Source organism: Sus scrofa, chromosome 2 (genome assembly GCF_054392235.1).
Source record: "Sus scrofa isolate SSC_HxYL_T2T_F1_AM1 chromosome 2, Sscrofa_HxYL_maternal_Yorkshire_Landrace_v2.0, whole genome shotgun sequence".
NCBI classification, from domain to species: domain Eukaryota; kingdom Metazoa; phylum Chordata; class Mammalia; order Artiodactyla; family Suidae; genus Sus; species Sus scrofa.
The window spans coordinates 144,039,804-144,067,061 of NC_139384.1; the positions used below are offsets into that span (position 1 = coordinate 144,039,804).

A 27,258-nucleotide genomic window follows, 5' to 3' on the forward strand; every position below is an offset into this window, starting at 1 on the left:
CGCCCATTTTTTGATGGGTTGTTTTTGTTGTTGTTGTTGATTTGAATGAGTTCTTTGTGTATTTTGGAGATTAAGCCCTTGTTGATTGCATTATTTGCAACTATTTTCTTCCATTCCGTAGACTGTCTTTTGGTTTTTTTATGGTTTCCTTTCCTGTGAAAAAGCTTATCAGTTTGAATAGGTCAAATGCTTTATTGTTTTTATTTTTTAAATTTTTTTATTATGATTGATTTACAGTGTTCTGTCAATTTCTGCTGTAAAGTGCCCCAGTCATACATGTATATACATTCTTTTTCTCACATTATCCTCCATCATATTCCATCACAAGTGATTAGATATGTAGTTCCCTGTGCTATACAGCAGGATCTCATTGCTCATCCACTCCAAGTGCAAGCGTTTTCATCTGCTAACCCCAGACTCCCAGTTCATCCCACTCCCTCCCCTTCTCCTCAGCAAACATGAGTCTGTCCTCCATATCCATGATCTTTTCTGTTTTGTAGATAGATTATTTGCACCATATTTTAAACCCCATATATAAGTGATATCATATGATGTCTTTCTCTTTCTGACTTACTTCACTCAGTATGACAGTCTATATAGTTCAATCCATGTTGCTGTAAATGGCATTATTTTGTCCTTTTTTATGGCCATTGGTTTATTTTGTTTTTATTTCTCTTGCCATGGGACACTAAGAAAACACTTGTATGGTTTATATCAGAATGTTTTTTCTATGTTTTTTCCTAGTTTTATGGTGTCATGTCTTATATTTTAAGTCCTTAAGCCATTGTGAGTTTATTTTTGTGCATGGTGTGAGGGTATGTTCTAGTTTCATTGATTTACATGCAGCTGTCTGGTTTTCCCAGCATCACTTGCTGAAGAGACTGCCTTCTTCCTATTTTATATTCTCGCCTCCTTTGTCAAAGATGAATTGACCATAGGTGTCTGGGTTTATTTCTGGGCTCTCTATTATGTTCCATTGATATGCATAAAAAATCTTTTTGTTCATTAATTTTGTTTTTAAAGCTTTTTAAGAAATTCTTTTCTTCTCCAAAATCATAAAGATGTTCCAGTACATTATCCTCTGAACATTGAAGTTTCTACTTTTTATATTCAGGCCTTTATATCATCTAGAACTTATTTCTGTTTATGATATGAGAGAAGGGTCTCATTTTATCTTTTTTATGAGAGAACAATTTGCTTCACCATCATGTATTGACTAGCCCATCCTTTTCCTGATAACACCTAAAGCTACTTTGATCGTATCTCAAGTTACTATATGTTAGAATCAGTGTAATCTTCTTAGCTGTTCGAGGACTTTGCCCCTACAGTGGTCCCCCTCCTCTGACAAATATTTTTTTTCATCTCTCCTCTAGATTGTTCTCAACAGCATTCAACATTTTGAAATATTTCCTATCTTAAAAAAAAAAAAAAACTTTGTTAAAATCACCCTCCAACCCGCCCCTTAAGCTTTAGCACCATTTGTCTGCTACTCTTTGTTCTAAGAGTTTTCTCTACTTACTGTTTCCACTTGTTTGCCCATTCTTCCTTATACAGACCCCAGTCGAGATTTAATCCCAACCATTCCGCTAAAACCCTCTTGTCCCAGTTATTGACCTCTGCTTAGTAAGTCCAATGATCAGTTCTCAGTTCTTATTTTAAGTATCCTCTCAGTAGCAGTTGGCATAATTGATCATTCCCTCTTTTTTGAACAGAGACCTAGACATAAGTTTATTGTAAACCTGCTACAAGTAGGATACAGCCATGAAACTAAAGTAGCAAGAATGCCTGCCTTATCTTCTATTGTGATTTTAGATACACTCTCAGCCCTTCTTGATGCTGGTCTCAGCCTTCTCTGGGAAGACTGACCTTTATGAATCAGCTCAAGTGGCTCCTATGCTCTCTGACTTTTGGTTGATGCAGTGGGGGACCCTGGCCAGAGATCAGAAGGAGGGAAGAGAGTAAAGGCAGATACTTATTTTCCTGGCTCTGTCCCTCAAAGTTTCTCTCAAGGTGACCTCTGTGCAGTTCTTTCTTGCCAGTTTGGGTGAGAGCTTCCCTCCCCTCTTCAGACCTGAGGCAGCAGCATCTCTGCTACTCTCCATGTGAATCCCTTTACACTCACACTTTTATAAATCTTCCTCAGTCATGTGTTCTAAGTACTTCGTCTATTTCCTTTTGGGATTCTCATTAATTCACTGCCCTAGGGGAATCTCACTTTCTGTAGGTGAGACAAATAATGAACACAATCAAAAAGTAAGTTAGAAAGTGATAATTGGATTTTCTGCTGTGGCACAGTGGGTTATGAATCCAACTACAATGGCTCCAGTCCTCAGGCCAGCACAATAGGTTAAAGGATCCAGAGTTGCTGCAGCTGCAGTGTAGGTCGCTGTGGCCCTGTTCATTCCCTGGCCTGGGAACTTCCATGTGCTGTGTGTGCAGCCACACACTTTTAAAATAGCAGAAGAAGAAGGTGATAAGTGATAGGGAGAAAGATGGAGCAGAAAAGGGAGTTCGATGGGAAAGCTAGGAAGAACAGGGCATTGCAGTTTTAAATCCTGTGATCAGGGAAGATCTCACTAAGGAAGTGATGGCTGAGCAAAGTCTAGGGAGGGGAGGGATGTAGTCGTGCAGATATCTAAGAGAAGAGCTTCCCAAGCAGAGCAAACAGCTAATGCTAAGTTCCTGAGTTAGCTTCCTGTCTGCTGTATTTGAAGAGAACCAAGTAACAGGTGCAAAGTGATTTTAGGGGGAGAATAGGAGACAAAGTCATAGTAATGATACCGTAGAGAAGGAGTAGATGCCAGGTTATATAGGCTATTATAAGGACTGTGGTTTTTTCTCTTGATAAAATGCAGAGCCATTAGATGGTTTGGGGAAGAGGGGCAGTATGATCTGATTTTAAATTTTAAAGACACCATTCTGGCTGTTGCGCTGAGAATAGGCCATGGGGGTAAGGATGAATGCAAGGGTACCAACTCTAGAGGTCTCTTGCATTGCTCTGGGTAAGTGTTGATAGAAGCTTATACCAGAGTGGCAGCAGTGATATGGTGAGAAGTGGCAAGATTCTGGGCTTATTTTGATAGAGCTCCTGGTTTCCTGAGGGATTGAATATGAGGTGTGACAAAAAGGAAGGAGTAAGAGATGATTCCCAAGGATATTGTTGCCATCATTTGTGATGGTGAAAACAGATTAGATTTGTAAAGGAAAGATAAGGAGTTTAGTTTGTCGCATGTATTAATTGAATGTCTAGAAGATAGCCAAGTGGAGATGTTAACAAGACATTGGATTAAACATCTGTAGTTCAGGAAGTGGTCTGAGCTCAAGATAAAAATTTGGGGGCCATTAATGTAGATAAAATACTTAAATCACGACGTTGGATGAAATCACCAAGAAACTGATTCTGTAGCGAGAAGAAAAGTCAATGAGGGAGTCTTTTGGAGCACTACAGTGTTAAAAAGATAAAGAAGTTCCCGTTGTGGCTCAGCAGATGAAGGACCCAAGGTTTTCTCTGAGAACGCGGGTCCAATTCCTGGCCTTGCTCAGTGGGTTAAGAATCCAACATTGCCTCAAGCTGCAGTGTAGGTCACAGATGTGGCTCAGATCCTGGGTGGCTGTGGCATAGGCTGGAAGCTGCAGCTCCAATTCAACCCCTGGCCCAGAAACTCCCATATGCCACAGGTGTGGCTATTAAAATATGTATGATATATATGGTAGATGATATATAAAGAGATAAGAAACAACAGGCACAAGAGACAGAAAAGTTTCCAGTGAGGTAAGATGAAAACAAGGATGTAGAACAAAGGTTGGCAGACTATGGCTTACAGGGCCAAATCTGACCCACTTACCCTTTTTTGGAGGTGAACATTTATTGGGACACGACCGTACTTATTCATTTACACATTCTGGGGCTGTTTTCATACTACAGTGGCGTAGTTGAGTAATTTCAGCAAAAACCGTATGATCCACAAAGCCCAAAATTGCTATCTGGCCCCCTTACAGAAAGTTTGTTGACCCCTGGTGTGTAGGGTCTTGGAAGCCAGATCAAAAATGTGTTTTGTTGAGAGGGAATGGTTGTATTGGGATTAAAATTGAAATTCCTCTAGGAAGGGCAACATGGAGCTGACTTTGGTGACTTTAGACAAATAGTTTCAGTGAAATAATTGGAGAAACAAATTCTTATTGATTCTTTCCAAATTTATCTCTAAATTTATTGTAATCACAGTTAAAATTGCAGTAGGGTTTTTGTAAGGAACTGGTGAAACTTACTTACAAATTTATGAGGAATAATAGGAGTTCCCGCTATGGTGCAGTGGGATCAATGGCATCCCTGCAATGCCAGACTCAGGTTCTGTGCCCAGCCCAGCACAGTGGGTTAAAGGATCCGGTATTGCCACAGGTACAGGGTAGGTCACAACTGATCCTTGGCTTGAGAAGTCTATATGCTACAGGGTGGCCAAAATAGAAAAAAAAAAAAATTTTATGAGAAATAATAAAGGTCCATAAATCCTAAATCAGCTATGACAAAAGAGTGTAATTGGATATCCATATGCCAAAAAATGGAATTTTGGTCGATGCTTGACACCATGTACAAAAATTATCTCAAAATCAATTATAGATCTAAGCGTAAAACCTAGAACTATAAAACCTCTTCAAGTAACAGGAGAAAATTTTTGTGACCTTGGGTTAGACAAAGATTTCTAAGATATGACATCAAAAGCACAATACCATAAAAGAAAATTAACTTCATCTGAATTAAAAATCATTGCTCTGCAAAAGATAAGAGAATGAAAAGATAAGCCATGGCCTAGGAGAAGATATTTATGAATCATAAACTGATTAAAAAAAAAACCCTTTTATCTAGAAAATATAATTTTTAATCATGAGGACAAAAATTACCCAATTTTTAAATAGACAATATTTGGATACTTTATTAAAAATGTACAAATGAAAAATAAGCACATAAAAAGATCTCATTATTAGTCATTACAAAGTAAAATTGTATGAAGTTCCCGTTGTGGTGCAGTGGAAACGAATCCAACTAGTAACCATGAGGTTGCACGGTTCGATTGCTGGCCTCTCACAGGGTTGCCATGAGCTGTGGTGTAGGTCACAGACGCAGCTCAAATCTGGGCATGGCTGTGGCTGTGGCTGGCAGCTGTAGCTCCGATTGGACCCCTTGCCTTGGAATCTCCATATGCTGCAGATGCGGCCCTTAAAAAAAAAAAAAAAAAAAAAAAAAAGTTAAAATCATAGTGAGATACTTATACATGCCTATTAGAATAGCTAGAATTAGAATTTTAAGTTATTAAAGATAACTGAAAATTATTAAGCTGTGGCAAGAATGTAGAGGAACTGAAGTTCTCACACATTTCTGGAAGGAGTATACTTTAGAAAGCTAATCAGCAATTTCTTATGAAGTTAAACATGCACTTCGTTTATAATCCAGACTTTTCAATCCTAGGTATTTACCTAAAATAAGTAAAACCATTTATCTATACAAGACTTAACATGTTTATATTACACAACAAAGGAATCCATCAACAAAATGAAAAGGCAGCCTCCAGAATGGGAGAAGATATTTGCAAATAATATATCTGATAAAAAGAACTCATACAAGTCAATATCAACAAAACAAACTAATCTTTCAAGTGGATCCTTTTCAGAGGATCTGAATAGACATTTTTCCAAAGAAGACAAAAAGATGGCCCGTGGGTACATGAAAAGATGCTCAACATCAGTAATCATCAGGGTAATTCAAATCAAAACCACAATGAGGAGTTCCCGTCTTGGTGCAGTGGAAACGAATCGGACTAGGAACCATGAGGTTGTGGGTTTGATCCCTGGCCTTGCTCAGCAGGTTAGGGATCCGGCGTTGCCGTGAGCTGTGGTGTAGGTCACAGACGAGGCTCAGATCCTGCGTTGCTGTGGCTGTGATATAGGCCAGCAGCTACAGCTCTAATTCAACCCCTATCCTGGGAACCTCCATATACCACCAGTGCGGCCCTAAAAAGACAAAAAAAAAAAAAAACCGCAATGAGCTATCTCAGACCTGTTAGAATGGGTCTTATTAAAGAGGCAAAAAATAGCAAGTGTCAACAAGGATATGGAGAAAAGGAACCTCTTGGGTACTGTCGGTAGGAGTGGAAATTTGTGCAGCCACTGTGGAAAACATATGGAGGATCCTTAAAAAATTAAAATAGTACAACTGTATGACTCATCTATTCCACTTATACGTGTTTATCATAACACATAAAAACACTAATTCAAAAAGATACATGCACCCCTGTGTTCACTGCATTATTTGTAGTAGCCAAGATATGGAAAGAAGTGTCCATCAGTGGGTGAATGGATAAAGATGTGACATGTATACACAATGGAATACTATTCAGCCATAAAAAGGAATGAAATTGTGCCACTTGCAGCAGTATGGATGGACCTTGATAGTATTATGCTGAGTGAAATAAGACAAATAGAGAAAGACAAATACATTATTATTTCAGTCATATGTGGAATCTTACAAAAACAAAACAAAGTAAAACAAAAACTCATAGCCTCAGAGATCAGATTAGTGGTTATCACAGAGGAAGGGGGCCCACTACATGGTTATGGATGATAACTAAATTTGTGTGGTGATTACTTTGTAGTATATACAGATGTTGAAGTATGATGCTGTATACCTGAAACTTAATATAATTGTTAAAAAATAGGCCTGTTTTGTCATCCAGCATTATGCTAAGTCAGACGAAGTCAGAACACTACCTGATGATCTCACTGATGAGTGGAATTTAAGAAGAAAACAAAGCAAACAAAAAACCTAAGCTCTTAGTAATTGGGTATTTGCCAAAGGTAAAGTTTGGGGGTTGGAGGAAATGGGTGAAGGGAATCAAAAGGTACAAACTTTCAGTTGTAAAATAAATAAACCATGGGGTTGTAATACACAGCATGGTGACTATAGTTAGTAATACTGTTTTGTATATTTGAAAGTTGCTAAGAGAGTAGATCTTGAAAGTTCTCATCACAAGAAAATATATTTGCAGCTGTGTGTGGTGATTGATGTTAACTAAACTTAATGTGGTGATCATTTTGCAATATGTACAAACATCAAATCATGTGTATCTGATATTAATGTAATGTTTTATATCAATTGTTTCAGTTTTTTAAAAGACTTATTTGTAGCAGCTTTATTTGCAATGGCCCCAAACTGAAACACCCCAAATATCCATCAGCAGATGAAGGGATAAACAAATTGATATGTCTGTATAGTGGAACGCTTCTCAGGAATAAAAAGAAATGAACTATTGCTGCAAACACCAACATGGATGAATCTCTAAATACCCTGAGTGAAAGAAACCAGGCAAAGTCAAGTACATATTTTATGATTTGGTTTATATAAAATTCTAGAAAATGCAGGTTAATTCATAATGACTGAAAGCAGATCAGTGATTGGCAGGGGATGAGAGCAGGGAGATGGGTGAAGGGAGGGATTTAAAAGATGCATGAGGAGGAGTTCCTTTGTGGTGCAGAAGCTTAAAGATCCTGCATCATCAGTGCAGCAGCTTGGGTCGCTGCTGTGTCACAGGTGCAATCCCTGGCTGGGAAGTTTCACATACCCCAGGTGCAGCCAAAAAGAAAAAAGATGCACAAGGAAATTTTAAAGGATGGTGAATGTGGTAATGGTTACATGGGTGTATGAATATGTCAAAATGTTACAAAGTACATATGTAAATTTTAATGTGTTTATACGGTTTACTGTATTCCAAACATAATAAAGCTTTTTTTAAAAAAGCACTACAAAGCCATAAATGATTTTTTAAAGTGTAGTGTTGGTCAAAGCCGAAGAAAAGCAGTTGATGAGAAGAGAGACCTCAGGGGTAGACCCATATATTCTGTATATATACATTCTGTATTCTGTACATTCTTAATAGTTCTTTCAGTGAGTCTGTGAAAATATTTTTCACCTTTTTTCTCTCTCTTTTTGGAAGTACTAGCATAGTTATGACCTCCCTGTATTTTTCTTTTCTCCAAATGTAAAACTCAACATTTATTTGAGATAAAATTGCATGGAGTAAGTTATTTTCTGCATGCCTCCACACTTGAACAAAATTCCTGCCTGGCTATAGTTTTGTGCTGGACAACTACTCTGATACTAGTATATTTGCCAGGAGACATTTCAAGGCCAAAAATTAATAAAAATGTATAGTAAATAACTATGGATAGCTGCAGCTATACATTTAATAATTTTCTTTTGTTTGTTTTAGATATTTAAACTTTTAAAATCATTTTAGATTTACAGAGAAGTTGTAAATATATTGATACATTATTGTTAACTAAACTCAATAATTTATGAGTATTTCCTTAATTTTTCCTAACGTCCTTTGTTCTTTTTCCAGTATTTCATCAAGGCTATTCCATTACCTTTTGCCATTGTGTATCAGACTCTTCTAGGCTACAAGTTTCTCATGCTTCCCTTGTTTTTGATAACCTCGAAAGTTTTGACAGGTAGTGGTTAGGTATTTTTGTAGAATGTCCCTCATTCAAGATTTTCTTGTGGAAAGATTGAGTTTATGGGTTATAAGAATGAACCCACAGAAGGAAGAGCCATTTTCAGCATATAATATTGAGGGTATGTGCTACTAACATGATATCAACCTTCTCATTGATATCACCCTTGATCACCTGGTAATCTAATATTTTCCATGTTTCTCCATTGTGAAGTTATTTCTCTCCCTCTCCGCACTGCATATGGCTTTCTTTGGAAGCAGGTCATTAGGTTATAGCCAAACAGACTGGGCAAGTTACAGTCCACCTCCTTGACAGGCATCTATGTAAATCACTTGGAATTCTTCTTTATGGGAGATCTGTCTCTCATTTGTCTCTTCTCCATTTATTTATTTATTTATTCTACAGTATGGACTTAAGGATATTTATTTTTTTAATTGAAGTTTGTTTACAGTGTCGTATCAGTTTCAGGTGTACAGCAAAGTGATTCAGTAATACGTTTTTTTCAGATTCTTTTCCCTTACATGTCATTACAAGATATTGAATATAGTTCCCTGTGCTATACAGTAGTAGGTCCTTGTTGATTGTCTGTTTTATATCTAGTAGTGTATACATGTTAGTCCCAATTTCTTCTTGTATCCCCCTCTTTCCCCTTAGGTAACCATGGGTTTGTTTTTCATGTCTGTGGGTCTGTTTCTGTTTTGTATCTTTTTTTTCTTTTAGATTCCACATATAAGTGATATCATATGATGTTTGCCTTTGGCATACTTTACTTAGTATGATACTCTCTAGGTCCGTCCATAGAAGTTGGCATAAATGGCATTATTTCATTCTTTTTATGGCTGAATAATACTCCGTTAGGTATATATACCACATCTTCTTTATCCATTTATCTGCCGATGGACATGTAGGTTGCTTCCATGTCTTGGGGCTGTTGTAAATAGTGCTGCAGTGAACAGTGGGGTACCTTCACCTTTTCTCTTGAATAATACTTTTGTTAGTTATAGAATTCTACTATATCAGCATTATTTCTCTTAGCATTTCACAGATACTGTTGTATTGTCTTCTAAACTCTCATTGTATCACTGAGAAGTCTATTGGTAATCTAATTGTAGTTCTTTTTGACTAATCTGTCCTTTATGACTGTTTCTAAGATTTTTGCCTTGTCTTTGATATTGTAGGTAACAATACTATTTTTATTTATTCTACTAACCACTTAGTGTACTTCATCTTTCTGAGGATTCATATTGTGTATCAATTATGCAAATTTCTCATCTGTTGTATATTCAGATATTACCTCACAAACATCCTCTCGATTTTTCCTGACAGGAGCTTCTATTAGGTATCTCACATTGGGTTCATTCTGGTTACTTTGCTCATTACACTGATTTGATACCTATTCTGATCCACTGCTGCTCTTTTCAGGTGTGTCTTTGCTGTGTACCCACTCCCTGTATTTCTGTTTAAAATTAGTGACTTTATTTTTTCATTTCTGGGCATTGTATTTGCTTTCTATATCAAGTACAGTATTTTTCACAGTGATTTGTTCTCTGCTGTTCTTTCATTATTTAAAGATATTAAAGATAATAATTTTTTACTCTTTTGGAATCTGTTTTATTCAACTTTGTTTTGTTTTGTTTTTGCTTTTTAGGGCCACACCTGCAGCATATGGAAGTTCCCAGGCTAGGGTTCCTATCAAAGCTGCAGCTGCCGGCCTATGCCACAGAAACAGCAACGCAGGATTCTAGCCACATCTGCAGTCTACACCACAACTCAGGGCAACGCCGGATCCTTAACCCACTGAGCAAGGCCAGGGATCGAACGTGAAACCTCATCGTTCCTGGTCAGATTCGTTAACCACTGAGCCACATCAGGAACTCCTAGTTCTACTTTTAAGATGTACTTTCTTTCTTTTTTATATTACTCAATGAATTTACTACATTTGTAGTTGTACAATGATCATCACAATCCAATTTTATAGGATTTCTATCCTACAACCCCTGCGCTTCCCCCCACCCCCCAAACTGTCTCCTTTAGAGACCATAAATTTTTCAAAGTCTGTGAGTCAGTATTTGTTCTGCAAAGAAGTTCATTCTGTCCTTTTTTCAGATTCCACATATCAGTGAAAGCATTTGATGTTGGTGTCTCATTGTACAGCTGACTTCACTTAGCATGATAATTTCTAGGTCCATTCATGTTGCTAAGAATGCCGGTATTTCGTTCCTTTTAATGGCTGAGTAATATTCCATTGTGTATATGTACCACATCTTCTTGATCCACTCCTCTCTTGATGGACATTTAGGTTGTTTCCATGTCTTGACTATTGCTGCAATGAACATCAGAGTACATGTGTCTTTGCAAGTCATATTTTTCTCTGGATAGATGCCCAGGAGCAGGATTGTTGGATCAAATGGTAGTTCTATTTTTAGTTTTCTGAGGACTCTCCATACTGTTTTCCACAGTGGTTGCACCAATTTACAATCCCACCAATAGCATAATAGGGTTCCATTTTCTTCACAACCTCTCTAGCACTTATTGTTTGTAGACTTTTTGATGATGGCCATTCTGGCTGGTGTAAGGTGGTACCTCAGAGTGGTTTTGATGTGCATTTCTCTAATAATGAGTGATGTTGAACATCTTTTCATGTGTTTTTTGGCCATCTGTATGTCTTCTTTGGAGAACTGTCTGTTGTAGCTCTCCTGCCCATTTTTGGATGGGGTTGTTTGTTTTGTTTCTTTTTTGGTATTGAGCTGCAGAAGGCGTTTATAAATTTTGGAGATTTATCCCTTGTCAGTCGATTCACTTGCAAAGATTTTCTCCCATTCTATGGGTTGTCTTTTCGTTTCGTTTAGGGTTTCCTTTGCTGTGCAGAAACTTTTAAGTTTGATTAAGTCCCATTTGTTTATTTTTGTTTTTACTTTCATAAGATGTACTTTCTGAATGTGCCCTCTCATATAGACTTGTCTCAGAAGCATGACTTAGAAAAAAAAAAAGTTCTTTTCAGTAAATGATAGTGGATGAATAGGATATCAATGTGAAAAACAATCTTGGACGACATCTTACAGCATACTGAAAAATCCACTCCAAATGTCCTGGAGATCTAACGTTAGAAGAGAAAACCATAAAGTCTTTGAAGGAAAGCATAAGAGACTATATTAATGACTTTGGTATAGGCAAAAGTGTCTTAACTAAGACATAAAAAAATTAATAGGAAAAAAATGGATAAATTGGGCTTCATTAAACTTAAGAACTTCTGTTGAAGACATTAAGAAAATGAATAGGCAGAGTGGAAGAAGGTATTTGTAATACATATATCTGATTAATATCCAGAATATGTAAAAAACTCCTCAATCTATACACAAGCACACACATTAGAAAACTAGACTTAGGAGTTCCCGTCGTGGCTCAGTGGTTAACGAATCCGACTAGGAACCATGAGGTTGCAGGTTTGATCCCTGGCCTTGCTCAGTGGGTTAACCATCCGGCGTTGCGGTGATCTGTGGTGTAGGTTGCAGACGCGGCTCGGATCCCGCGTTGCTGTGTCTCTGGCATAGGCCGGTGGCTACAGCTGCGATTCGACCCCTAGCCTGGGAACCTCCATATGCCGTGGGAGCAGCCCAAGAAATAGCAAAAAGACAAAAAAAAAAAAAAAAAAAAAAAAAAGACAAAAAAAAAAAGAAACCTAGACTTAAAACTTGTGTAGTCATCTCCAAGAGGGCTATCTTTTTTTTTTTTTTCCCAAAAGTGATATCTTAAGTAGTCAATAAAGCTATGAAAAATGTCCTCAATGATATTACTCACCATGGAAATGGAAACTACTGTAGGGCAGTATCATTTCATGCCCACCTGAATGAATGAAGTATAAATGGCAGCTAATACCAAGAGTTGGAAAGGATGTATAGCCTCTGAAACTTTCATATGTTGCTGACTTGAATGTAGGTTGGTACAGTTTTGGAAACCTGTTTGTCAGTGTCTACTAAAGTTGGACATATACATATCCTGAGACTGAGCATTATGCACTCTGAGGTATGGAACTGTGTTTATCAAAAGATAAGGGCAAAAATGGTCACAACTTTCCTATTTATATTAGTCCAAACTGGAAACAAGCTACTAGGATGTTGGTAATGTTCTATATTGTAATCTAAGTGGAGGTTGCACAGTGTTTGCTTTGTGAAAATGCATTGAGCTTGCACACTTGAATTTTGCATGCTTTTTTGTGTGTATTTGTATTATGCTACAATAAAGTTTTTTAAAATTGAAGTATAATTGATTTACCAATATTAGGTGTAGAACATACCGATTCAAAATTTTTATAGATTTTACTCTATTTAAATTTATTATAAAATATTGCATATATTCCTTGTGCTGCATAATATATCCTTTTAGCTTATTTTTTTTTTCCTTTTTTGGGGCCACATTCAAGGCATATGTAGGTTCCCAGGCTAGGGGTAAAATCGGAGCTGCAGCTGCTGGTCTACACCACAGCAACAGCAACACCAGATCTAAGCCATGTCTATGACCTACACTGCAGCTCACAGCAATACCAGATCCTTAACCCACTGAGCGGGACCAGGCATCAAACCCGCCTCCTCATGGGTACTAGGCAGGTTTGTCACAAGTGAGCCACAACGGGAACTCCCTAGCTTATGAATTTTATAAATTGTAGTTTGTACCTCTTAATCCTCCGTTCCTATCTTGCCCTTCCCCCCTTTTGCTTTCCCCATTGGCAGCTGTTCTTTATATCCACGTGACTGTTTCTGTTTTGTTATATTCACTAGTTTGTTTTATTTTTTAGATTCTATGTATAAGCGGTAACATACACTATTTGTCTTTCTCTGTCTGACTTAATTTCACTTATTTTACTAAGCATAATACCCTCCAAGTCCATCCATGTTGTTGTAAGTAGCAAAATTTCATTCTTTTGGTGGCTGAGCAGTATTCCACGGTGTGTGTGTTTTATACACAACAGCTTCTTTATCCATTCATCTGTCAGTAGACACTTAGGTTGCTTCCATATCTTGGCTATTATAAATAATGTTGTTGGGCTGCATTATTGTAAATAATGCTGTCGGGGATACTTTGGGGTGCATGTATCTTTCAAATTGTTGTTTTCTTTGAGTGTATACCCAGAAGTGGAATTGCTGGGTCGTATAATAGGTCTACTTTTAGTGTTTGGAGGACTTTCTGTATTGTTTTTCATAATTCCTGAAACAATTTACAACCTACCAACAGTGTAAAAGGCTTTTCTTTTCTCCACATCCTTGCCAACATTTGTCATTTGTGGTCTTTTTGATGGTAGCCATTCTGATAGGTGTGAGGTGATATCTCATTGTGTTCTTTATTTGCATTTCTCTGATGATTAATGATGTTGAGCATCTTTTCATGTACCTGTTGACCATCTGCATGTCTTCTTTGAAAAAAATCTATTCCGATGTTCTGCTTTTTTTTTTTTTTTTCTTTTTAGGTCCGCACCCAAGGCACATGGAAGTTCCCAAGTTGGGGGTCAGATCGGAGCTACATCTGCTGGCCTATGCCATAGCCACAGCAACAGAGGATCCCAGCCAAGTCTGTGACCTGCATCACAGCTCATGGCAATACGGGTCCTTAAGCCACTGAGCAAGGCCAGGGATCGAACCCACATCCTCATGGATACTAGTCGGATTTGTTTCCACTGCGCCACAGTGGGAACCTCCATCTTCTGCCTATTTTTCATTCTAGTTTTTTGGAGATTGGTTTTTTGTTGTTTTTTTTTTTTTAATATCGAGTTGTGTGAGCTGTTTATATATTTGGATAATAACCCCTTATCAGTCATAACATCTGCAAATATTGCCTGCTGTTAGGTAGGTTGTCTTTTCATTTTGTCAGTGGTTTCCTTTGCTGTGCAAATGCTTTTAAGTTTAATTAGGACCAATTTGTTTATTTCTGCTTTTATTTTTTTTGCCTTAGGAGACGGAGTCAGAAAAATATTGCTGCATTTTATGTCAGTGTTCCACATTTGTTTTCTTCTAGGAGTTTTATGGGTTTGGATCTTACACATAGCTCTTTGATCCATTTTTAGTTTATTTTTGTATGAGGTATAAGAAAATGTCCTAGTTCCCGTCGTGGCGCAGTGGTTAACGAATCCGCCTAGGAACCATGAGGTTGCGGGTTCGGTCCCTGCCCTTGCTCAGTGGGTTAACGATCCGGCGTTGCCGTGAGCTGTGGTGTAGGTCGCAGACGTGGCTCGGATCCTGCGTTGCTGTGGCTCTGGCGTAGGCTCGCAGCTACAGCTCTGATTCGACCCCTAGCCCAGGAACCTCCATATGCCGCAGGAGTGGCCCAAGAAATGGTAAAAAGACAAAAAAAAAAAAAAAAAAAAAAAAAAAAAAAAAAAAACAGACATTGTCTCTGCCCTCATGGAGATTGTAATCCAGAGGGGAGAGAGTCAGTAAACAAAAAAAAAGCAAAAAAACAAAAAAAACAAAAAAAAAATGTCCTAATTTCATTATTCTACATGTTGTCCAGTTTTCCCTGTACTACTTTTTTTTTAATGTATTTTATTTGGTTTTATTTCTTTGTTCTTTAGAATTGTTCCTTCCTCACCTCTCTCCTTCACTTTATTTTGTTGTTCCCCCATCTTTTTTTTTTTTTCAGTCTACTCTCATACCAAATTTTTTTTATTTTTTATTTTTTTGAAATTTTATTTTTATTTTTTACAGAATAAAATATATACATTTAAACACATTACATTCACACAGATTATTATATCATGGATCTTAAGAAACAGATTAAGTGACTCCCACTGGAGAAGTGGAATGGAAAATATGTTGAGACAAATAGGAAATTTACTCTGTACCTTATCCCATTTTTATGGCTTTCATCTTTACTACTTAGTTTTATCTATTACATTTCAATTTTTCTCTAAAAATTAGCATTATATTAAAATTGTTATATTATGCAACTAAAATATATAAAGAAGAAAGCCTTATATACCATTAAATATTTTATATAGCATAGTAAAAAGAATAACTTAACTGGTAAGAATAACAAAAATAATACACCCTCTGAAAATAAGTAAAATATAAAATGCATAAATTGGTTAAAAAACAATGTAACTATACAAATATGTCCTCACAATTTGTTACATCTTATTGATTCTTCAATATAGGCATTACACCATTCTAGGTGATGCGATAAACAAGACAATATAGACCTTACATTGTACCATCGAGAGAAATGGTTATTAATAATACAATTGTAGAACTGTATTATTTAATTGTACAGTGGCATTGTTTAATTATAATTATCATAAGTTCTTTGATGGAGAGGAAATCAGAATCAGATGTAAGAAGACTTCAGCATTCCAAGAATGATGTCAAATGACCCCCTTCATGGTGGATTATGCACTTATTTACTATGAGATATATTTCTTCTCCAGAGATTCCTTGTTTGCGTATCAATTGTAGATTTTTGGTTTGCATTTATTCTGAAGTTTTGATGTAAGAGTCTATATGTATATGAGATTGTTTTAAGTTGTTGTTCTCTTAATTGCAAGTTCATCTCCAGTGTCCCGCATCTGTACCCACCTCTTCTCATGATTTCTGATTTTGATGGTATAATTGTGCATGGATGATTTCGTATCTTTACTGTATATATACCTTTACTGGTGAGCCTTGTCATTTGTGGAATTTTTGTTTCCTGTTGCTGTCTTTTCTTTCCTGCCTAGAGAAGTTCCTTTAGTATTTGTTGTAAGGCTGGTTTAGTGTTCCTGAATTTTCTCAGCTTTTGCTTATCTGAGAAGGTTTTTATTTCTCCTTCAAATCTGAATGAGAGCCTTGCTGGGTAGAGTAATCTTGGCTAGAGGTTTTTTCCTTTCAACACGTTAAGTATATCATGCCACTCCCTTCTGGCCTGCAGAGTTTCTGTTGAAAAATCTGCCAATAAACTTATTGGGGTTCCCTTGTATGCTACTTGTTTCTTTTCCCTAGCTGCTTTCAAGATTTTCTCTGTCTTTAATTTTGGTCAGTTTGATTAATATGCGTCCCGGTGTATTCCTCCTTGGGTTTATTTTATATGGTACTCGTTGTGCTTCCTGGATTTGAGTGAGTGATTCCTTTCCCATGTTAGGGAAATTTTCAGCCCTCTGGTTAATGACACTAGATCCTAGAGCAACTGGCTGAAGAGCCCAAGGTGTCTCAGAACTGGTGTTGGCCATTTGAAGGGTAGGTCCTGCCATAGAAGCCTGTGGGACAGCAGTGGTCTTGGGGCTGGTGTCTGCCTGCTAGTGGGTGGGCCTGAGCCCAGAAGATCCTGGGGCTGGTATCTGCTAACAGTGGGTAGAGTTGGGCCCCAAGATCTCTGGGTATAGGGCCTTAGGGCTCCTGGGGCTAGTGCCTGTCCACTGGTGTGTGGGAACCAGGTACTGGGCCCTCTGGTGGACAAGGTTGTGTCTAAAAGTGCTGTCGTGGACTCGGGACGTGGGATGGAGGGGGTAGCAGCCTGCCTGCTGGTGGGTGGGGCTGTGTTCCTCCCTGGCTAGTTGTTTGGCCTGAGATCTTCCCATTCTGGTGCCCACAGGCTGGTGGGCAGGGCCAGATCCTGATTCTAATTAACTAGAGGGAAGATTTTTATAATGGTGCTTGCCAGCACTAGTGTCCACAAGGTAGGACAAGCTCCCCACAATGCCTGCCACCAGTGTCTGTGACCCCAGGATGACCTCCAGTTGCCTCCTTCTCTCCGGGAGACTCTCCAACATCAGCAGGTGAGTCTGACCCAAGCTCATTTCAAATTACTGCTTCTGCCCTGAATCTGGAGCATGTGAAATTTTGTGTGCACCCTTTAAGAGCAAGTCTCTGTTTTACACAGCCCTCTGGTTCTCCTGAATGTAAGCCCTGCTGGCCTTTAAAGCCAAGCAGGTACAGGACCTCGGGGCTAGGCAGCTCAGTGTAGGGCTTATACCTTTCACTCCTTGTAGAGGGGGAACCTCTACAATTGTAATTATCCCCCCATCTGCGGGTTGCCCACTCAGGGAATGGGTCTCGACTGAACTGCATCTCTGGCCCTCCTAACCATCTCATTGTGGTTGTCTTTATTGTTTTAATTGTAGAAAATATTTTCTACTAGATTCCAGTCTTTCTTATCAATAGTTGCTCTGTAAATAGTTGTGATTATGGCATGTCTATGAGAAGAAGTGAGCTCAGGGTCTTCCTACTCCATCATCTTGGCCAATAAAAGTTTTTATTAAAAAAAAAAAGTATAGGAATGTACTATGGTGAGGGGGTTAATGATCCAGCCTATCTCTATGGCATTGCTGGTTCAATCCCCAGCCCAGCACAGTGGGTTAAGGATCTGGTGTTGCTGCAGGTATGGCGCAGGCTGCAGGTGTGACTCGGGTTTGATCCCTGGTCCTGGAACCTCTATATGCCATGAGTGTGGCTGAAAAAGGGGGGGAAAGTACAATTTATGTTACCTTATTAGCTCTTGTGATCTTGGCATAGTGACTTGAACACAACACACATCTGAAACAACAAAAGAAATTTTTGTTGTTGATAATGGTGTACATTATACCAGTAAGGGGTAAACTCATAATCCTCTTATATTTCAAGATTTTAAAATAATCGGTTACCAAGTGTGACTCGGGTTTGATCCCTGGCACCAGGAACCTCCCTGATTAACAGCAGCTTATATATGAGCCCACATTTTTTTGCTTATTTTGAATGCACCTCAGTATCCCTTTCCAAAGAATGAAATTCTGGAGTTCCCATCATGGTGCAGTGGTTAACGAACCCAACTAGAATCCATGAAGACACAGGATCAGTCCCTGGCCTTGCTCAGTGGCTTGAGGATCTGGCATTGCCTCGAGCTGTGGTGAAGGCTGCAGAAGTGGATCAGATCCCTTTTTGCTGTGGTTGTGGCGTAGACCAGCAGCTATAGCTCTGATTCGACCCCTAGCCTGAGAACTTCCATATGCCATGGGTGGTGCAGCCCTAAAAAAAGACCAAAAAAAAAAAAAAAAAAGTAAGAAAGAAAAGAAAGTCTTCCCCTTTCTACTAAAAATAAAGTCTGGCCATTTTTTCCAAGGACTGTAGAGCTTTATTACTTCCTTCCACCATAGTGAACAAGTACGACTGAAAAATAGAATTCAGTGAGATGGGTCATTAACTATTGTATTCAGAACTTAGGCTGCTATAAACATCATTTGTAAAAATATCATGTGGCTTTCATACACACACAATGCAGGAAAAGCAAAGTGGTGGGTGGCCACAGTAACTGTGATGCAGGTATCTCCTGGAATAAAGTCTTGTTTAATTCTGTTTATGATCATTCTGATTCCTCTATATTTTATATCAATATGGCTGGGTAATGGTTGTTACAGGAATTACTTAGAAGTGTTAAATCTCTGTTAATGTCATCTGTCAGCACATAATGCTCTGGTCACACACTTGAACTTAATTATGTCATTTATTGCAGGAATAACCCTATTTACAAAGTACTTTTGACTTTTTTTCTCAGCAAGTATTTCCAAGCAAGCAGCCCATAACACTTATTTCCATCTGCAATAGCGCATTTAGCTCAGGTGACTTTATGGCACCTTGATAGAACATCCTATTCTAGATGTGGAAAATGAGGTAGAATGACAGAAGATAATAAATTATTTAGATCACAGAGTAAATCAGGGCAGAACTGTGGTTGGTATTTTTCTCAGGACAAGCCATCTCCAAGTGGTATTTCTGTGGACTGTGTGCTATGCCTGATTACTGGAGCACAGCTCTGCATTATTGGTGCCTTTGTGTATTTGATTTTAATCTCCAAGTTATACATATTTGCTTGTGTGTCTCCAAGGCCAAAATGTGTCCAGGAGTGCCTCACCTGAGACTAATGTTCTGCTCCTCCATTCTGTCACCCAGTGTAAATTAGAGTTTTCCAAAGAAACAGAATATATATAGTATTATAGAAATTGGCTCATGCCAGTTATGGAGGCCAGTTCCCACTGTCTGCCATCTCCAAGCTAGAGAACCAGAAAAGCTGGCAATGTGGATTCAGTCCCAGTCCAAAGGCCAAAGAATGGGGGTGAGAGTGGGAGAGCCGTGTGGTCTTGGTCCTAGTCGGAGTCTGAAAGCCTAAGGATCAGGTGCGCCCATGTCTGAGGGTGGAAGATGGAGGTCTCCCACCGAGAGGGCAACTTTGCCCTTCCTCCAGCTTTTGCTCTGCTCAAGGTTTCGGTGGACTGGATGTTGCCCACCACATTGGTAAGGAAGATATTCTTTACTTAGTCTGCTGATCCCAGTGCTAATCTCTTCTGGAGGCACCATCATAGGCACACCCAGAAGTAAGGTCTTATCAGCTATCTGGGCATCCTGTAGCCAATCAGGTTTCTGTATACAGTTAATCATCACATGCAGCCAAATCAGTATGAACAACACCCTCCACCATGCAAAGCACAGCACCAGATACTTTGCAGAACTTACGGGAAGTGAGAGTGACTCACTCTCCCAGCAGCGTTCACATGTAATACGCTCTTGTGTGAGCACACTATCTGTGGGAACAAAAGCAGAAACGAGCAATCCCAGAGTACCTACTCTTTCTCCAGAGGATGAACCTACTTTGGGTACAGGGGGGAGGAGCTTCATTCCTCACAGAATATCTGACTTCTTTCCTTCATTGCTCCAACGCTCTAGTTTATAAAAGAGAGAGGAAAATGTTTTTACTTGCTTGCAAAAATGAACTATTTTTTCTCCTTTTTTTCCCTCCATTTGTAGCTTTCTTTTTTCCCTCTTGCCATGGGTGAATTGTGTAAATTTAAACTTCTAAAAAAATGTTTGGCTGTACCTGTGGCATATGGAAGTTCCCAGGCCAGGGACTGAATCCAAGCGACAGCTGCAACGTATGCCACAGCTGCAGCAATGCTCATCCTTAACCCACTGTGCCACAGCGAGAACTCCTGAATTCAGTCATTTATTAATTGTTAAACACTGGTGTTGAAAAGAAAATTTAGCAAGTTAACATTGATTCATATGTGTACATAAATTCAGAAATAGTTTGAATAACTAAACTGCACCTGAATGATATTCATAATAAACATTGTATAAGTTATCATTTTAGTGTGATAAGATAATTAGCAATACAAATAATATATTACTCCCCAAACCTTTCAGACAGCTCTGACTCATACTCAGCTCACATGGATGAATGCTCCCAGAAATTGTTTGGATTCATAAGAAAGTGTAGGTAAGTTTTTCTACTTTAATAACTCTGTGAAGACAAGAAATTTCCACTCAGTCAAATTTCAGTATTGAAACAATCTCATAGTGCAGAGATAAAACAGATTTTTCACAAACACTCAAAGTCAATAAAAAGTTCTTAGCAATTCAGAAGTCTCAGAGTCCTGAGATAGAGTATCCCAGAGCAGGCCAGGGACATTGGCTTTTGCCACTAGACTGGGTTGTGGGCAGACTTCTGTCTTACCCACTAGCTTTGTGTGAAGAGTCAGGTCATCTGACTTCTCTGTGCCTCTGCTTCCTCTTGTGCAAAGGGAGACTAGCAGTCCCTACTTGAAATTAATTAAATACATTTTAACCACTTAGAATAGGGCCTGGAACATTGTAAGTTCTTAATATATTAGCTATTATTTGCCCTGTTTGATAATGACACTGAATTAAAGAAAACAGGAATTCCCTTCGTGGCTTAGCAGTTAACGAACCCGACTAGGATCCGTGAGGATGCGGGTTCGATCCCTGGCCTCACTCAGTGGGTCAAGGATCCCGAGTTGCTGTGGCTGTGGTGTAGGGCGGCAGCTGTAACTCTGATTTGACCTTTAGCCTGGGAAGTCCACATGCCAAGGGTGCGGCCCTAAAAAAGCAAAAAAAAAAAAAAAAAAAAAAAAAAAAAAAAAAAAGAAAACAGAGCTATTGCTAAATGAGATTTTTAACAAAATGAATGCAGGCAAAGATTCTCACACATCACTGCACTTGTATTTGCATTTCTGCTATTTGACTGTTGCAGACAAGTACCCTGCAATCCTGTTTTGGTCTCAGATGACACACTATCTGCTTCCTGTCCAGATTTTGTACTTCAGCAGGCTTCTTTAAGAGCGTGACAAATGACTAGTCTGGACACAGAGGAGGACATGAGTATGGGACATGGCACCCTTCACTTCTAATTCCCAGGGATTCCCTCAGATAAATACAGACTGCAGTGTCATTTTCTACCCTCAGCCTACCACTTATCCAGTCTTGGCTTCTTACTCTGCCTGATGCCAAGCTTTTAGATTTGTCAAAGATTCAAGTCTTCAGGCCTCTCTACCTGAAAGGAACAATAAGCACGGTTTTCTTAGCGAATGTAATGAAATCATTCTCACCCCATCCATTTTCTTAAAATAGCGGATTATTTTCTCTCCTTCCTAGCGCTGTTTCTTAGCTCATTTATTGACTCATCACCACCCTATGCATTTACTTAAAATAGAAAATTGTTTCTTTCTTCTTCCTTTCTAGTCCTAAATAGAACCCAGTCAACTGTAAAACCAACGTGTTTCTTTTCTCTAGTCCTACCTGATATTTTAATCAAATCGGGAGCATCTTCAAACCAGGAGTGAACGTCAGTGACCACCATAAAGACCCCTTTCAGAGTTCCCATCGTGGCGCAGCGGAAATGAACCGACTAGGAACCATGAAGTTAAGGGTTGGATCCCTGTCCTCGCTCGGTGGGTTAAGGATCTGGCGTTGCTGTGAGCTGTGGTGTGGGTCACAGATGCGGCTTGGATCTGGCATTTCTGTGGCCCAGGTGTAGGCTGGCACCTTTAGCTCCGATTAGACCCTTAGCCTGGGAACCTCCATATGCCATGGGTGCGGCCCTAGAAAAGGCAAAAAAAACAAACAAAAAAAAACACCCTTTCTTTCACATTCCCTAAATATGCGTGGGGCATGGAACCCCGTTTTGGGATTGGGTGTGTGTGTGCAGGATGAATACTCGGCGAGAATGCGTAGGGGCCCAGCTGCCAGCTTGGAATGCTGACTTTCCATTGATCGGACAAACACTCTGCTTTCTTATGTCCAATATTATGAATCAAATCCAAAAATGGAGTTTTCTACATAAAATCTCTCCTCTAAATCATTTCCATCAGCCAACAAGAATGCTATTATTTTTTCCCCATCTTTCATAGCATGAACAGAAAACTCTTTTTTATTTTTTATTTTTGTATTCTTGTTGTTGTTATTTTTTAAGGCCACACCTGCAGCATAAGAAAGTTCCCAGGCTAGGGGTTGAATCAGAGGTATAGTTGCCTGCCACTGCCATAGCCACAGCAATGCCAGATCCGAGCCTCGTCTGTGACCTACACTGCAGCTTGTGGCAACACCACATCCTTAACCCACTGAGCAAGGCCAGGGATGGAATCTGCATCCTCATGAATACTAGTTGGGTTCTTAACCTGCTAAGCCACAATGGGAACTCCCAGAAAACTCCTTTTGATCTGATTTTCCCTCTACCTGTTGCCCAATTTCTTCACAATTAAACTTCTTATTAGCCATTTGTAAATAGTTTCCAATTTTTCCCTTCCTACCCTCTATTGAACCAACTTCAGTGAAGCTTTTGCCTACCCTACTCCATCAAAATTGTTCTTGTCAAGACCATCAAGGGACCTCATACTGATCATTCCAGCGGTCAAGTTTCAGTCGTCATCTTAACTGACCGATCACTCACTCCTCCTTGATGTACTCCTTTTGACTCCCAGGCTACCACACTCTCTTAGTTTCTCTCCTACCCCCCTAGCTTCTCATTTCTGGCTGACCTGGTCCCTTCTCTCCAATCTTTTAGTGTTGAAGTGCCCCAGGCTCAGCCTTGGGCCCTTTCTTCGTCTCTATCCAACCTCACTACCTTGATGATCTCATCTGTTCTCTGGGCTGTAAAAGCCCCTTTAATCTGATGACTCCCAAGTGTCTCTCTCTAGCCCAGTCCCCCGCTCTTGAATCCTGAGTTACATGCCCAATTGCCTTTGCAACATCTGCTTGAATACCTAGCAGGCATCTCATACTTAACAGATTGCTGACGGAACTCCAGGTCTTCCTCTTTAAACTTGGCCCAAGTGCAGCCTTCCCCATCCTGGCATCTTGGGATTTCATGACGTTCCTTCCTTCCATCTGCGCAGGTAAAAAAATCTCAGAGTTAGTTTTGACTCTTCTCTCTCACATCCAATTTGTCAGGAAATCCTATTTGACTCTCCCTTCAAATGTCACCAGAATCTGCCTACTCATCACCCTCTCGATTTTACCTAAACCTCATAGTTAGGAGCCAGAGCTTTCCGTGTGTAGGACAGATCATATCATTTGTCTGCTCAAAGCCTCCAATCGTTTCCCATTTTAGTTAGAGAAAAAGTGAAGACCTTTGCAGCAGGTTCAAGGGCCACCTTAACCTGGCATCCCATTATCTCTCTGACTTTGTCTCCTTCCACTTTCTCTTTCACTGAGTGGCTTGCTTGCTCTTAGTCCATTACCCAATGCACGCTCTTGTGTAAGGACTTTGCCCCGGCTTTGCCCTCTGCCTGAAATAGTCTTCTCCTTAGCTGACTTCCTCTTTGCCTTTTTGTCTTCTCTCGGCGAAGAAACGTCTTGGTGACATTTGCCCTCACCATTTAGGTAATTACTACAGCTGCCCACACTCACACATGTACACACACACACACACACACACATACCACTGGCACTTCTGATTATCCTTACCCTGTTCCACTGTGACTTTTTTCTGAAATCATCACCTGCTAGTACATACTTTATTCATTGTCTCTCTCTCTCTCTCTCCCCACCAAAATGTAAGCTCTTTGAAGACAAAGATTTTTTTTTTGCTCATAGATGTACTTGGAGCCTCTGTCACAATATATGTTTTTGACAAATAGTTGTTGATACATACACACACAAACGCACATACACACCTATACATATGTAAAATGAGGAGTTATTTCCATCTGCTAAAGCCCAACAGGAGTATTTCAATCCCTTAGAGGAGTGACTATCCTCTGTATTCTAGTGTGGAGTGAGGCCCCACACACCCCTGGATCTGTCTGTATTCACTGGCATCTTCTAGGAGAAGCTTTTGAACTTTGTTCATGATAGGAATTCAAACTGAGTTAAAAACTGGGAAAAGGGGAAGTAGATTATGCAGCTCCTGGCAAAAATCTGGCGCAATCTCAAAGGAAAGGAGCCTCAAACAATAAACTAAACTCAGTACTAAGGCCTGTGATTTCTAGAGGATTTCTGGGTGTAGTGCAGTGCTTCTGACTCAACCTCCCCACAAGCTCCGTTGCTGTCCTATCTCCACCATGAATGCATGAGGACAGGAAAGTGTGTGGATAATAACGAAGACTCCATCGCCTCTGTAACACTTCAGGCCCCAAGCAGCTCCGAGGTGGGATTCTGTAAGAGGAGAGAACACAGGGAGAAGGACACTGTTTCTCCACGCACTTTAATTTTTTTTTTATTTTTTAATTTTTATTTTTTTGTCTTTTTACCTTTTCTAGGGCTGCTCCCGTGGCATATGGAGGTTCCCAGGCTAGGGGTCGAATTGGAGCTATAGCCACCGGCCTACACCATAGCCACAGCTGCAGCCTACACCACAGCTCACGGCAATGCTGGATCCTTAACCCACTGAGCAAGGCCAGGGATTGAACCCACAACATCATGGTTCCTAGCCGGATTCGTTAACCACTGCGCCACGATGGGAACTCCTCTCTACCCGCTTTAGGAAAGAGGTGAGCACTACCAGCCTAAGGCAGATTGGTGGTGACAGTGAAGGGTGTTGACTAGATGCAAAGGACAGGGTGACTGCAGCAGAAGCAGGAACCAAAGCAGAAGGTCTAACAGTGAAGTAGGACAGAGCAGCAAGGCACATAGACTTAGCATCCAGGTAGAGTAACAGAAGCTGGGCCAGCAGCAGCCCATGTGGAGAGGCCTGGGCAGCAGCAGCGGCATATAGAGCAGCCTGAGGAAGAGGGAATGGGGCTCCAGGTGAAGCAGCTATGACACTCGTGGTAGGCTTAGAGTGCAAAGTAGTGGCTTTGTGTCAGTGGGGGCTTAGGTGGAGCACACAGTGGCAGCTCAGAGTAGGGCTGTGGTGGCAGCTGCAGCAGCAGCTGGATGGGAGTCTGCAGCAGTGGCCCAGAGTCACGAGGACCCCTGGGGCAAAGTGAAAACAGTGCCACACACAGTGGCCATGCACACTTTGTGATGTTATGTGACAACTGCCCACAACTCTCTCTCTGTGAGAGAGAGAACCTCAAAAGAGGGCCGAGGTTTTACAAGTATGTATGTGAGAGCTTTCAAACTAATGGAATTCAGTCTTCAATGTTAAGGTGACTTTATTTGTATCCACAAGCCAGAGAATTTAGGGACATTCACAAGTACAAACTTGTGTGTGACTCTCCTAACAGAAATGCTATCTCATCCAGTAGCAAAGTTTTTGAAAAATTTCTGAAAAATAAACAAATGGCTAATCCTGTGGGTGATTGAATTATAAGACAAATTGATTTTAGCACTCTACAGGGTCTTTTTGGTTTTGCTTTTCATTTTTATTGTCCTATTAAAGTATAGTTGATTTACACTGTTATGTCCATTTCTCTTGTTGGGGTTAGGGTGACCCTAGTGACCCAGTCCACAGGTTCTTTTTTGTTTAAGTTCTGGCATTGACTGGGAGGGAGAGGGACTTTGAAAATTAATGTGAGGACTTTCTGGGCAGATTTGAATGAAGCCTGCTCCCTGACCTTTAAGTTCTGCCACGCCTTCTATTCCAATAGAAGTAGCCCTTCTCCCTACAGGAGAAGGTCAGTCTCCCCTTGCCTAAAGACCATGAGAGAGTGGCTTTGCAGGAGGCAGAGCTTCCTCGGGATCTGTCCCCACCATCTCCCATTGTTTCTTCACCTAGAACTACACTTAAATCCTGGCAGACCTCAGGAAGTCGATTGCAATATGACCAATGAGAAAGAACCAACTGAATAGTGAGGTTTTGCCAAATTTGACTGATTAAAACATGTGGAATATGTTTGGGATCCTAAGAGTGTTGGATCAGGGTGGAAAGAATGTAACGCAGCATCAGGCCAAATTGATTGATTTGGGCGCACCAGGCAGAAATTCTGGATCCAGTTCTGGATCCAATATGTTAGGTCAGGAAACTAAGTGTGGCTTTAGCAGTTGTCTTGGTTGTTTACTAAAACCTGGAACCAAAGGGTGATAGGCTCCTGTGATGACAAGGACAAAATGGCAGTGCTTAATTTAAGATAAGGTGGCTGTGGTTAATGTAATGGACAGCAAAGCCAAAGCAGTAATCAGAACGAGTTGACCCATACAGATCTTTCTTTGGTGTTAGCTAATTGCTCATGGCGTCCCTAGGTCCGAATTACATGGGCAATATACTGAAGTCTTACTTTAGTAGAGTAAGTTAGTGGCATTTGTATTTAGTAGGATTTGAATAAGCAGGAAACTGAGGACCCATAAGCCCAAGTCTGACTCAAGTCACAATACAGAGTCTTGGCTCCTAAAGCAATTCCCAGACTTCAGCCAATTCATGGACCCAGAACCCCTTCAATAAAGGGGAGACCAGGTTTCCCTGAGAAACAACCAGGTTACACAGCCCAAAATGTATACTATAAATCTTGCTCCTGGGAGTTCCCATCCTGGCTCAGTGGTTAACGAATCTTGCTCCTAGGAACCATGAGGTGGCAGGTTCAATCCCTGGCCTCACAGCATTGCTGTGAGCTGTGGTGTAGGCCTTAGATGTGGCTCGGATCCCTCGTTGTTG

General features: G+C 40.0%; 1 protein-coding gene across 1 annotated transcript in view; it reads left to right on the top strand.

Moving 5' to 3' along the window:
• Nucleotides 1–27,258, top strand: part of LYRM7 (LYR motif containing 7) — a 64,756-nt gene that overhangs the window by 34,018 nt on the left and 3,480 nt on the right. The window contains exons 6-7 of the transcript XR_014838769.1: nt 17,056–17,239; nt 20,634–20,706. The gene's annotated coding sequence lies outside the window, so the exon portion shown is untranslated. The remainder of the gene's footprint in view (nt 1–17,055; nt 17,240–20,633; nt 20,707–27,258) is intronic.